We start from the raw sequence: 13,951 nt of genomic DNA, 5'->3' as shown, positions 1-13,951 counted from the left end.
CAGGGAGGAACAATGCTGGGTCCCAAGTGAGCCCAGCCGGCTGGGAGGCGGCTTGGGTCTGTAAGCATGAAGTGGTTAGGGTTGGAGCTGCCGTGACAAGGGTAGCCCAAGAAACTTTAAAAAGGAGCAACTGGAGAATTGGTTAATGGCTTAAATGTGGGGGCTGAAGGAAAGAGTCAAATATCTGATGATATTAGCAGAACCAGGGAGATGGAGCACCAATGATGATAAAATAGAGAAGCTGGCAAGGAATTGTGGGTTTTAGTGCATAAGCAAAAAAACTGGTAAGATTCAACATTTGGACTTTGGGGTCGTGGACATCCAGGAGGCAACTGAAGCATGAGTGTGAATGAGATGATTTTTATAAGGATTGAGCGTGGCGAAAGAAGAGGGCAGCCCGGCCTCAGTGTGCTGGGGGTGGAGAGAAGAGGGCAGAGTACAGACTGCTCGTACAGAGGCAGGCGGAGAAGGCAGCCGATAGCCGCCTACAGCCCGAGGGTGCAGACAGCATCCTCGATGGCGCGGAGTAAGACGCTCCCCTCCACTCGTGCTGTAGGCCAGCAGTAATCTCTGGACGCTTTGTAATTTGTACCTGTCTGTCTCTCTACTTCATGCTGGGGAATTGGCCACTAATGTAAGGAGATGATAGGATAGTTCTGGAAAGACCATTCTCTAATCAGCACCAGGTCTGTGGATGTTGGTGCAGTGACTCTGAAGTCTGTTTCAGAGCCAGTGTTGACAGACTTCTTTTCCACTTCAGCTGCACTATGGCCGCAAGGCCTCTTCCAAATAATGTCATTGAAATATTCTCCACATACCTTTCCAATAATAAAAACATTTTTGTTCCTCTTGTTTTTCTTAAGTGACACTTTGGTGTTTTACCCACATAAATGTGTTAGGGAGATAAATTCTTAACTGGGTTCTCAAATATTGTCGATCTATTTCTGTTATTTTCTAAGAAGATATTAGTGTCCTAGTTAAACAGTATGTATTAGTTCCTGGGGCTACTATAACAAATTACTACTAATTTGGTGGCTTAAAACAACAAACTTTTTGTTATGGTTCTGGAGCCAAAAGTCCAAAATCAAGTGTAGACAAGACCTTGCTCCCCCATCGGCTCTAAGAGGATCCATTCCTTGCTGCTGGCATTCCTTGATGTTAGGCAACAATCACCCAAACTGCTTCCATCTTCATATCTCCACTGTGTGTGTCTCATCTCCCTCTTTTAAGGACATTTCTGGTGGCATTTAGGGCCCATTGGGTAATCCAGGATCATCTCAAGATTCTTAGTCACACCTGCAAAGATCCTTTTCTCAAATAAAGGTAACAGTATCAGATTTGGGGATTAGGATGAGGATGATGTCTCTTAGGGAGCCATTATCAGCCTACCACACAGTGTTTTACTGGTGCTGAGGTAACAAAAACCAGCATGGGTCTATGCTAGGCTCACCCAAAACATGCTGAATTGAGTCTGCAGACCTAGGGTACTCCCTAGAGAGGTCCCACCTAAGAAAGCCCCAGAATCTGGCTACTCTGCAGAGGGTCTTCTGTGGGAAGCCTAGAATCAGAGGAGACTTGGAGGAGTCAGTGAGAGGTCCGGTCTGGGCTTGTTCCACAATTCCAGAGCCAGTATAGTATAGTGTCCAAGGGGTGCCGTTAACAGTTATCGCACTGACTGCCTTCCACTCGTGTCAGCATTAGCGTACGTCCTGTCTCCCCTACAGATTTTATTTTTTTCAGTGATGACAGGAACTTCCCTATTCCGCTGACTTAGATTTAGGAGTGATATAAATATTAAACGTTATTTTCTTACTTTGCTTTTCAGTTTCAGACCTGGCAAGAGGGTTTTCCCTCCACCTCATCCCCCACCTTTAACCAGACTTACGTATATGATTCATATTAGAAGAAAAAGGGGGCTTCTGAAACCAGAGTGTTGTGATTTCGAAGATGTGACTCAACTTCTACAGGGAATTGAATGTTTTATTTACTGTTTTGTTTGTTTTTAGAAAGGAGAGTAGATAAAAATTCATTTGGTTGGAATGAAGTACATTGAATATTCAAGTAAATTAGGGATTAATTCAACCCAATGGGTTTTTGGGTTTTGTATCTGTTAGTACATCCTGCATTGGGGGTGAGGTTTCTGTCTGTGTGAGCACTTCTCAAAATGAATTTGGACCTTCTCCAGAGAGGCCTTATCTGTTAATTATTTGAAATAATAGTATAAGGAGATGGTAACCATCCGTGTGGTTTACATGTTAAAAATACGAACTAAAGTTCCCAGAAGCTGACTCAGTCATTCGCCACTAGAATTCTGGAAAAAGTTCTCACTTCACTCATTCATTCCTTTGAATTTTCTGACTTCAATAAAGCACGACTTGGATCACAGAAGATTTTAACTGGAGACTTCCAGGGTCTGTTTTGTTACACAAAAAGACAACGATTCCTGAGCTACATCTTGGGCTGCTTGCAGAAGCTGAACCAGCTGGTAACAACCAGCAAACACTCAACAGCTAGCTCTTAATTTTTCAGAAACAAACAGAATGTTATTAGCCACAGCCATGCCACTAATTTCATTCCACCGATGGTATCATACCGGCCCTGGCAGTCTGGTGGTTAAGATCCGACGCTCTGGGTAAGGCCTGGTGGCACAGTGGTTAACTACACACGCTCTGCTTCGGCAGCCCGGGGTTCGCCGGTTCGAATCCTGGGTGAGGACATGGCACAGCTTGGCAAGCCATGCTGTGGTAGGCATCCCACATATAAAGTAAAGGAAGATGGGCACGGATGTTAGCTCAGGGCCAGTCTTCCTCAGAAAAAAGAGGATTGACAGCAGTTAGCTCAGGGCTAATCTTACTCAAAAAAAGAAGAAAAGATCCGACGCTCTCCCTGCCACAGCCCACGTTTGTGTCCCAGTCAGGGAACCACACCACTCATCTGTCGGTTGTCACACTGTGGTGGCTGGGTGTGGCTGTGATGCTGAAAGCTCTGCCACCAGGATTTCAAATAACAGCAGGGTCACCCGTGGTGGACAGGTTTCAGGGAGCTTCCAGACTGAGACTAGGAAGAGGGACCTGGCCACCCGCTTCGAGAAAACTGGTCGTGAAAACCCTGCCAATGTCAGCGGAGGACTCTGATACAGCGCTGGAAGGGGAGAGGACGGCCCAAAAAGTTGGGCAGCTTCCACTCTGCTGTCCACAGGGTCACTGGTAGTTGGAATCCACTCAATGATACTAACAAGTGCTGTCATAGAGGATGGCAACAAAGAAGGACGTGGTGCCCACTCCCCTGCCCTCATCCTCCCACTCCTAACCGCCACAGGATATTATGTTCAGGGCATTCTCCCCTTGGCAGGCTGTGGATAATGCCGGATACAGAATTAATGGTAGCTGCCCTAGGCCCCCTGCCAAGGCTCTTGTTCAGGGAGGGTAAAGAGGACAGGTCTCAGGATGTCATCCAAACAGGATAGATGTAAAATGCCAAACCATGTCAGCCCTGGAAAGTGAAGACAGTTCGCAGTGCCACGTCCCCCACCACTGTCAGAAGAGAGCTGCCTCTCCCCAAGAGTTCATCTCCCCAAGGCTATTACATCATAAGGAAGGACTTTTTTCTTAGCTCAAGTTACTCATAAAACTCACTGAGAGGAGCAGCAGAATGAGTCATAATTGGCTCAACTGCTTTATCTCCCTTTGAAGAAGAAATGTAACAAATCCTAGGAAGCAAAAGATTTTGTGACGTCTCCTTGACCTGCCCAAGATAAACTGAAACACCACATGAGCTAAACCAAAATATATTCAATATCTAGCCATAAACCTAGTTTGACTATAACTTCTCCTTTCCAAAGGAAAATGATCTGTGGAATAGTAATAACGATTATTACGGAATCATTAATCTGTCATTATTACGTAATCTATGGAATCATCCTTATACATAAACCTTTCCTCTGCTCTTCTTTCCTGCTGTCCTTTCTTAAGCAAAAATTTAAGAAAGCTGTCACCCAGGCCCCCAAAACCAATTAGAATGGGGAATGATGGAATAATAAGAAAAGCCAGCAAATGGTAGCTGAATTCTTGGTCTTTGGCATGATGTTTCCATGAAAGAGACATTTCCAGATTGAAGAACTTACAACCTCTGATAGTTTAGAAGTAATAATAATTTTAGTTATTTTCTTGGAGCCCTACTATGTGCCAGCCACTGCTCTGAGCACTTTAGATGTGTTTCTTTAGTCCTCAAAACAATGCTACGAAGTGGGGGCTATTAGTGTCCCCTGAGAGTGCTAAGAGATCATTAAATCAACAGAATGAAATATTCATTATGAGTACTGGAAATTAATTATTTTTGATATTGTAAGTGAATAGCTCAAACAATCTGTTATTCCGGAACTGGGGCGGTGGCTGGATACAAGATAAATGTGCCAAAAGTCAATAGCTTTTTTCTACATTCACAATAAGCACTTGGAAGTTGATATGGGGGTAAACATTTATGACAGAAAAAAACTAAACATCTCAAGGAATAAAGCTAACAAGTAAGAGCTATTAGAAAGTCTTATTAAAGGACATAAATCAAAATCTGAACAAATACTATATTCTTGAGTGGGAACACTTAGCATCATAAAATGCCAGTTTCCTCAAATTAACATTTAAATGTAATTTGATTCCAATTTGAATTTCAACTGGCTGAGGTTTTGAAATTGAAATTGAAGTAAATGATTTTAAAGTTCAAGTGAAAGAAGAAACGACATTAATCAGTACAGTAGAATTGGGTCCAGAAGTAGATTCCAGTATACAACAAGTTAATATACGACAAAAATATATTTCAATAAGCAAGAATGTTACTTAGCAAATGATGCTGGCACAATTTTGACGAAAATAAATTTCAATCCCTACATCACAAAAACAGCAAATTCCAGACAGATTTAATTTTTTCAAGCTATAAAATAAAACAAAAATCTTAGAAGGAAATCTAAGAGATTGGAAGTGCGGTTGTAAGAGAGGGAAGGCCTTCTTAGCCAATTCAAGAAACTCAGAAGCTATCTTTAAATTAAAATATTTTATATATTTAAATTAAAATAAAATTAAAGAACTTATATAAATTTAAAATGCTTGGCAAATATATTACAAAGTCAGTAGATTTGGGAAAATATGACAAAATATATAGGGTTAATATCTAAAAATAGAAAGGGTTCTTAGAAATTGAGAAAAAATCCAAAAGAAAAATGGATGAAAGATGTTACTAGGTGGTTCAGAGAAGAGCAAATCTAAGTGGCCCATAAATATAAAAAGATGCTCAAACGAACTAGTAGCCAGGGAGATACAAAACTAAGTACCCAGAAGCCAACACACAAGCAAAAATTGCAGAGACAACACTACAATCCCAAAAGGGCAAGAAAGGAGTCCTATATTGCTGATGGAAATAGGCGTTGTACAGCCTTTGGGTAAACCACAATTTTAATTTGCTATCTGCTAAGATCAAAGTTCAAAATAGGCATATTCGATCCAGCTATCCTACTCCTGATACCTACATCAAAGAAATGAAAGGATGTAGACACAAGACAATTTACTTCCACACTGCAGAAGAAAAAACAAATAGGGTAAATGACCGTCAACACAGAATGACTGAATGAATTATGATTCATGCATAACAAAGAACATTATGCAGCCATTTTAAAAATGCGTTTGATGTTTAATGGTTGACTTAGAGGGATTTCTATGAGATATGGAAAGTGAACAGAGCAAAATACAGAGAGGGAGTGTGTTGCACTTGTGTGTGTATTACGTGAGCCTGGAAGGTACTGAAGGATACACACCAGGTTGTTAATAAGGTTACAGAGGAGGGGTGGGGTGAGGAAGGTGGAGGAATCTGAGTAGCACAGTTGGAGGGGAACAGAAGCGCAAAGGTATAGAGGCCTCACTGTCAGTAGCAAGTTAACAACGGTTTCTGGAAGATACATTTTAAAAGCTATATGAATGTCATTATTATATGTAAAATATGAATGGAAACATGGAGGATAATGTGCGATATAAAAATTACCTTGCTAGCAGTAGTAATATAGATGACTTTCGAATTGTTATCTCTTTTTCTCTAACATTGTTATGCTTTTTTTTTTTTTTTTGGTGAGAAAGATTTGCCCTGAGCTCACATCTGTGCCAATCTTCCTCTAATTTGTATATGGGATACCGCCACAGCACGGCTTGATGAGCAGTATGCAGGTCCATGCCTGGTATCTGAACTGGTGCACCCCGGGCCCTCGAAGTGGAGTGCACGAACTTAACCACTGCACCACTGGGCTGGGCCCCCAATTATGCTATCTTTAAGTAAAAGTAAATTTAAAGTTTTTAAGTAATTAAGTCATCAGCATAACGTCATGCTTAAATCAGAAAAAAAAAAATCATCATTCAAAAAAGCCAAAAGAGTTTAGCTTTATTACCAGAAATTCAACCTTTTTACACAGCTAAAGAACTTCAGTTGATCTTGTGAAGGGCAAAGGAAGCAGAAGGGCTCCCCTAGGATGGCAGGCCGTTTCTTCAAGATCAAACTCAATCATTCAAAAATTGCAAATAGGAAGCCAGGATGGATTTTGAAGCACAGATTAACCTCATGTCCTTTTGTAGCCGACTCAAGCTTCCAAAAAAGTTTCAAGGGTGATGTTCAAGACAGACACGGCTTTTTCTTGGTGTTATAGTGCACTGCCAATACTTACATTCTATCATTTTATACTTTTAAATGCATGTCTATTGATAGAACCTGCATAGTTTGTTCTTATACGTCAATATGTTTGTAGCTCAAAATATACTCAAAGTATTTCAAAAGTCAATTCCTGCTCTTGATTTATGAACTAAATATGCTACATTTTTCAATCATTAAAACGACACTGACAATTTTGTTGTTAAGGAACAGATTCATAGCATCATGGATGCATGATGCATCCTCTTAAAGAAGCATTTTCATAAATCCTCTAATTAGAAGATACTTATAGACAAAGATAACTGTACATATATGGTAACTAATCATCCATTCAAATTTTTAATTATCTACTACATTGTTTCTCAAAAGGTTGTCATTGAGTCTGATTATGATGTGAGTGTGTTTTCCCTGTATTCTTTCCCCCCTGCCCTGTTATGCGCGCAGCACGCAGCATGTGCCTCCCAGCCTCAGCCAAACACGAAAGTCTGGACAGTGACCTGCACTAGGTAAAGTGGGCTGAAGGCTAAATGCTTTTATCTGTGTTCTTAGCACCACAGAAGTGGCCCTTTGGATTCTTGTGCAAACCCAAGAGAAGAGGAGAGAATCCGTGTGATGTGCGAGGTTGAATTTCCTGCCTTCAACCCACCTTTTAAACCAGGCAGGATGAGGGCTCAGTCAAAACTAAGACCATATAAGAAAAAAATATTTATGTGACTTTTCTTATCCAAATTTATGGAGTAAGGTTTATGCTAGCTACCTTCTTTTCATAGTAAAATCTAAACAGAGTATAAATCGTGCTATTTAGAGAAAACAGAACAAAGCAATGCATTCTCAAGGGCCCTAATAAATCATTCCTCCGAAACGCGAATGTGTGTTTGATTTACAGGATTTCTGTGCCAAGCAGAGAAGTATGTGAAAGCTGCAAAGTAAAATGCATAAGCTGCAATAATAGTTCTGTGGTTTAGCTGGAAAATGTCCTATATCAACAGGGATAACGATTTCAGTTTTTCACTTGCCCCCAAGATCATATCCACTATTGACGACGCCTGAGATGTCTGCAAAGAAGAGTCACTGCGATTGATTTATTTGTCTGGCAAACATTTTGTCAGCAAATTCACCACTACCTTGAAAATGTCACTGACTATCCTATGCTTAAGACACTAGAAGCACAAGCCACAATGAAACCTCTATTGAGCTAAGTCGTACTGTTAGAATTCTAAGAAGCAATAGTACATTTGTGATTTCATGTTAAAAATTTCCAGACATCAATGTTTAAATCACAATTAAGCAATAAAAGAGTAACTTGAAATTGCAAAGTTTCACATTTCACCATTCTATTTTCCTCTTCACATTGAACACAATTTGAAAGAATTAAGAGGAGAAGCAATAACACCTAAGTTATTCGAGGGTTCTTCCTGTTTTTAAGCTCCACAAGATTAAAATGAAAAAGAAATCTTTGAAAGTGGTAGAGAGTACTGTGAAGTATCTATGTATGATAGGTATAATATAAATGAAACTAAATCAATCTGATCATACAAATGCAGATACTCTCACTAGGATAATTTTTGAGGAATTGAATGCAATTGTATTGACTGGAAATGACCCACTCATTCAAGAAAAAGGTGAGCACCTACTAAGTGACAAAAGGTGGAGGTGAATAAAACAGATATGGTCCTTGCCTTTGGAGCTGAACAAGAGCAGACTCTTACATTGAATATTTACTATACGTGGTGCCTTATATTATTAGCCAATGTTTATTGAGTGATTATTATATATCAAACACTGTTCTAAGTGATTTACATAAGTTAACTCATTTAATCCTCACAATAAATCTATGAGGTAGGTACCATTATTTCTGTTAAACAGGAGCATAGAGAGGTAATTTGCCCAAGGCTCCGTTGAGCAAGTGGGGAGCCAAGATTCAACCCAAGGAGTCTTTGTGTTCTGTACTACCTCTCTAATTGCTACATAAATGTTATTTAGTCGCCAGTACAAACTTTTGAGGACAATACTCTTATCATCTCAATTTTACAGAAGAGGGAACTGATATGTAGAGAGGCGTATTAACTCATCAAATGTGAACTAACCAAGAGCCTACCCACTCCACGCCACTCCACTGCTTTGCTGGGAAGACAGACAAACAAGCGTCACCCAGGCTCCACATTTAAACTTTAACTCCATTGGACCACAAGAAAAGCATTTTTCTTCAAACCAGATACCACCACCACCAACCCTCCGATGCCCTCACAGAAAAAGTCCTATCTGAAAAGACACAGTGTACTCAGTCCATGGCTTCCCGCCGTGATCACCACGACCACATCCTTTCCTAGAATCGCAGCAGCGTCCCGTCGAGCCCTTCCTTAGCTTTGCTCCTGTCCGTGAAGTCCACATCACACAGCCGAACCTTCCAGGGCACAGGCAGTTTATGCTCCACACTCAAATGTTTGTTTCCTCCCTTGACTCATGAACTTCCTCTTCTTGAAATGTAACATTGTTTTCTATCTTCTTTGCTGCGTGATCTATCTGGACCAAACTCCTATCTTGGATTCCCCCTAGAATACATTCAAAGCTCTGTTTCACTTTCAAATCACTGACGTTTAATGACTTTGCAGTATCACTGCTATATATACGTAAAATGTCTGTCAGAATTTCATTCTGATTACCAAGATCTGACACCTCTTGAGCAGGAAGCCAGATTAAATAAAAAATCATTTTGAGTTCATTTTGATGCATATGTATGTATATATATATAATATATGTTTTAAACTAAAACATTGCCTTGCACAACAATGTAAATATACTTTATGCCACTGAACTGACATTTAAAAATGGCTGAAATGGTAAATTTTATGTAATGTTTATGTTACAATTTAAAAAAATAAATAAAAGAGCTGGTCAACATCAAGGGGGAAAAAAGAATAAAACATTGCCAACCAACCACTAATATCAATTTGCAAGATATAACAGTTTTACCTCAAAACAGGTTTTAAGTAAAAGTATTTGAAGAAAATAATGGCCAAATTTTGATTGAAAATATTCATGTATTCCATACTACGATCACTTCAGTATGCCTGAATAGGTGAGTTCACATGATTCTTTTTATGAGCGAAGGTCCTTTTTTCCCCAGTCTGTATCCCCCAGGTCCAATCATAGTGCCCAGTCCACTGCAGACACTAAATAAATGTTTGTGAATGGATGAATAAAGGATTATCTCCACTCAGCTGTTTTATATAAAGAACAATATGAAATATCAATAGGAAGTATTATTTTGAGTTCTTCACATAGACAGGAAAAACGTCCTTCTGCCATTATTTCAGCATCACAGAAAAAAGGATTGGAACTGGTTCAGTTCAATCTATGTTACTAATGCCTCTATCGCTAGGTCTCAGATTTGATGTTGCCAAATGAACTGATCATTACTAGGAAAGTAAGAATAAGATTGTGTTTGAAAAGGTGTAATATGCCACTCATATTATGATGCCTGGTAGTCATCAAAGCTTTACACATATTAACTCACTGAATCCTCACAACAACCTTATCCCCTAGTAATTTTATTACACCCAAAAAGAAGAAACTGAGGCACACACTTGCACCCAGGGTCACACAGCTAGGAAGTGGTGGAGCTGGGATGTGATCCCAGGCAATCGGCTCTCGAGGCTGCACTTGTGACCACTTTGCTCTGTTGCTATTGTTAGACTTTGTCCTCATAGCTACCCTAAGAGAACACTCTCATCTACAGAGATGACTTCTGGAGCAGTTACAGAGCTGATAAATTGGAGAACTGAGATTCAAACCTGGAAAGCCTGATGGCCAAGACAGCACTCCTGCCCTCCCAGCAGCACTGTCTCCCGAGCCAGGCCGTGCTTTCAAACTTGCACACGGTGTTTGGTTCACGGGTCAGCCCAACACGGGTGTTCATATTCAATTCACGATTCACTGGTATTTACTATACTTTTAGCTTGTGGTTCCGTTTAGTTCAAGTCCATGACCTGAAGTAGATTATTTCATCTTTCCGCAGTTCTACGTCTTGAGATAAAAAGAATATTATGAAATTATAATAGCATGTTTGCAATGTTTGAGCTCAAAAAAGAAAACTCACTGTTGTGAGTGCTGTTGAGTGGATTCCGACTCCTAGTGACCCTGTGGACAGGAGGGGGAGCCCTGCGCAGTCTTTTTGGGCCATCCTCTCCGCTTCCAGTGCTGAGTCAGACAATGCTCCACTGCTATTCACAGGGTTTTCAAGGCCAGTTTTTTTCACAAGCACGTGGCCCGGTGCTTCTTCCCAGTCTCAGCCTGGAAGCTCCACTGAAACCGGCCCATCATGGGTGACCCTGCTGGTCTTTGAAATCCCGGTGGCAGAGTTTTCAGCATCACAGCAGAATGCAGCCGCCACAGTGTGACAACCGACAGAAGACTAAAACTACTCCCCAAATATTAAAATGAAACTTAAAAAACACAACACCATCTCATAGCTGAACAAACTGCTAAAAATCTCAGTACGTTTTGTTTTATATAAGCTGCATTGTATCCTACGACTGTTTTCGAAATCCTTCTATCTTTTGGACATGGCAAAAAATAGTTAAGCACCTACCCTAACTTAACTCACTGGATTCATATCTGACTCATTGGAGTTCTTAATGAATTTATTAAAATATTTCTTTGAATTTCAACTGGATCATGTCATGAAAAGAAATTGCTTTAAAAAAAAACAAGGCACAGTGAATTAGACAATAACAAAATCATCCAGTTTCACCAAAGGCAACCACTATCAACACTTGGTATGATCTTCATTCAGGTTTATTTTAAAAGACTTCCTTTTTTTTAGAGCAGTTTTACGTTCACAGCAAAATGGAGAGGAAAGTACAGAGATTTCCCATATATCCCTTATCCCCACACATGCAGAGCCTCCCCCATTATCAACATCCCTCACCAGAGCGGGATATTCATTACAATCAGTGAACCAATATTAACATAACCACCCCAACTCCAGTTTACACAGGGTTCACTCTTGGTGTTGTACATTCTATGAGTTTGGACAAATATATATGACATGTATCCACCATTACAGTATCATACAGAGTGTTTTTACTGCCCTAAAAAATCTCTGTGATCTGCCTACTCATCGCTTATCACCATCACCCCAACCCCTGCTGCAGTATTTCTTTATGCATTTTTTTTTTTGAGGAAGATTAGCCCTGAGCTAACATCTGCTACCAATCCTCCTCTTTTTGCTGAGAAAGACTGGCCCTGAGCTAACATCCATGCCCATCTTCCTCTACTTTCTATGTGGTACACCTACCACAGCATGGGTTGACAAGCGGTGCCATGTCCACACCCGGGATCCAAACTGGCGAACCCTGGACCACCAAAGCAGAACGTGTGCATTTAACCGCTGCACCACCGGGCCAGCCGGCATTTTTTTTTTTTTTAAAGATTGGCACCTAACAACTCTTGCCAATCTTCTTGCTTTTTAATTGCTTTTTCTCCCCAAATCCCCCCAGTACATAGTTGTATATTTTTTTAGTTGTGGGTCCTTCTAGTTGTGGCATTTGGGACGCAGCCTCAGCGTGGCCTGATGAGCGGTGCCACGTCCACACCCAGGATCCGAACCAAGGAAACCCTGGGCCTCGAAGTGGAACGCGCGAACTTAACAACTCGGCCAGCCCCTCTTTATGCATTTTTGCATCGTTTCTGAGCATAATGATATATGCAATATGACAACCGTCTTCCCTCATTTAAAGCAAAACATAAATTTCCAAATTTTTACAAACTCTTTCTAATCATCCTTTTAATGACTGCATAGCGGTCTATGATGTAGGCATTGGTTTCTTGCCTTTCTGCCTCTGTTTGGTAGGAGTGAGGAACATACGCCAGATGGCCACCGAATGTTTGGGGAACTGTAGTGGAATATGGCTGGAATATAGAATTTGAGCTAGAGATAATGGCAAGATGATGCCAGACAGGCAAATGAGATCCTGAAGGCTAAGCCAAGGAGCTTGGAGTTAAAATTGCAATCGGGAGGAAACTGAAAGGTGAGTGACAAGATCAGATTTGCATTTCTGGAAGATCACTCTCTTAGCAGGATGGGGAAAAAAGCGCAGTTGGAGGAGCTACAGTGAAGAGATGACGAGTTAGGAATAAGAAAGTAGCAGTGGAAATGGGAAGACAAATTGAAGATTTGGTAACAGAGCAGATGTGGGGAACGAGAGGAGAATCACTGATCACAAATACTGAGAGGACTACAACCCCAAGCAAAACAGATCAAGACCTCTGCCCTGGGGAAACGTCAGTCCTGTTGAGATTAAATTCCAGATGTTGGCCTGGGCAACTGGATGCGGCCACCTGCCAGACAGAAAGCACAGGAGAGGCGGCATGGCTGTAGCTGTGACGCCTTTTGGTGGGAAGCGAGGGAGGGGCAGACCTGCGGAGCTCCAAGTCTCGACTTAGCACACGTTATGTCTGCGCCTCTGCCTCCTCAAGGGTGGGGATGTCCAGTAAGCAACTGGATGCAGCGAGTCTGCAACACGGGCGCAAGGCGGGGGCAGAACTGCAGACGGGGACCTGGTGGGACACAGGCGGTAGATTAAAGCCTGAGGACCGTGCAGAGTCGGAGGAAAGGGGGCAGACTGCTGGAGATCCGTTAACACGGAAGGGCAGAGTTCAAGAGCCTGCTGCGACCAGCCAGAGAAGCCAGGAGGCGGAAGCCGCTGGGAGAGTCACGCCAGCCCGGGCCGGGAGAGTGGCAGAGAGGAGCGCGCTACGGCGTCATTGCTCCGAGAGGAGAAACGAGGAACACACTTTGGCCGACAAAGGATCGTTGGCGACCTTGTGTCGAGCGGTTGTCACTCCGCAGCGAGGGCTGAGGTCAGACCGCGTCCCGTCGCACTGGAAACGTCAGTGGAGACAAAAAGGAGTGTTACTCTTTCAAAATGTTGGGCAAAGCCAAGAATGATGCAGGTGAACATTTGCTAAGCTGTGCACGTGCTGCGCGGGGAAGCAGCTTATGAAACTTGCAGTATCCTCCACGTGTTCCTTACGCACTGCTCCACGAGGCACCCCAAAACGCGGCGGCCTACACGGTATCTCTCTGCTTCTGTGGGAGAACGGGACTCGGCGGGGCTCCCGCTGCGAGCGTCCCGGGAACTGCAGTCGGACGTGGTTACCGGCATCACGGGAACTCTGTCTCCACCTGCTGATGCCGGCTTTACCTGTCTGTCAGCACACCCACGGATTTACAGTAAGACCACCGTCTACAGCAGCTTGGCTGAGG

Source organism: Equus quagga, chromosome 1 (assembly GCF_021613505.1).
Source record: "Equus quagga isolate Etosha38 chromosome 1, UCLA_HA_Equagga_1.0, whole genome shotgun sequence".
Classification (NCBI taxonomy): Eukaryota; Metazoa; Chordata; class Mammalia; order Perissodactyla; family Equidae; genus Equus; species Equus quagga.
This window is presented reverse-complemented; position numbering follows the sequence as displayed.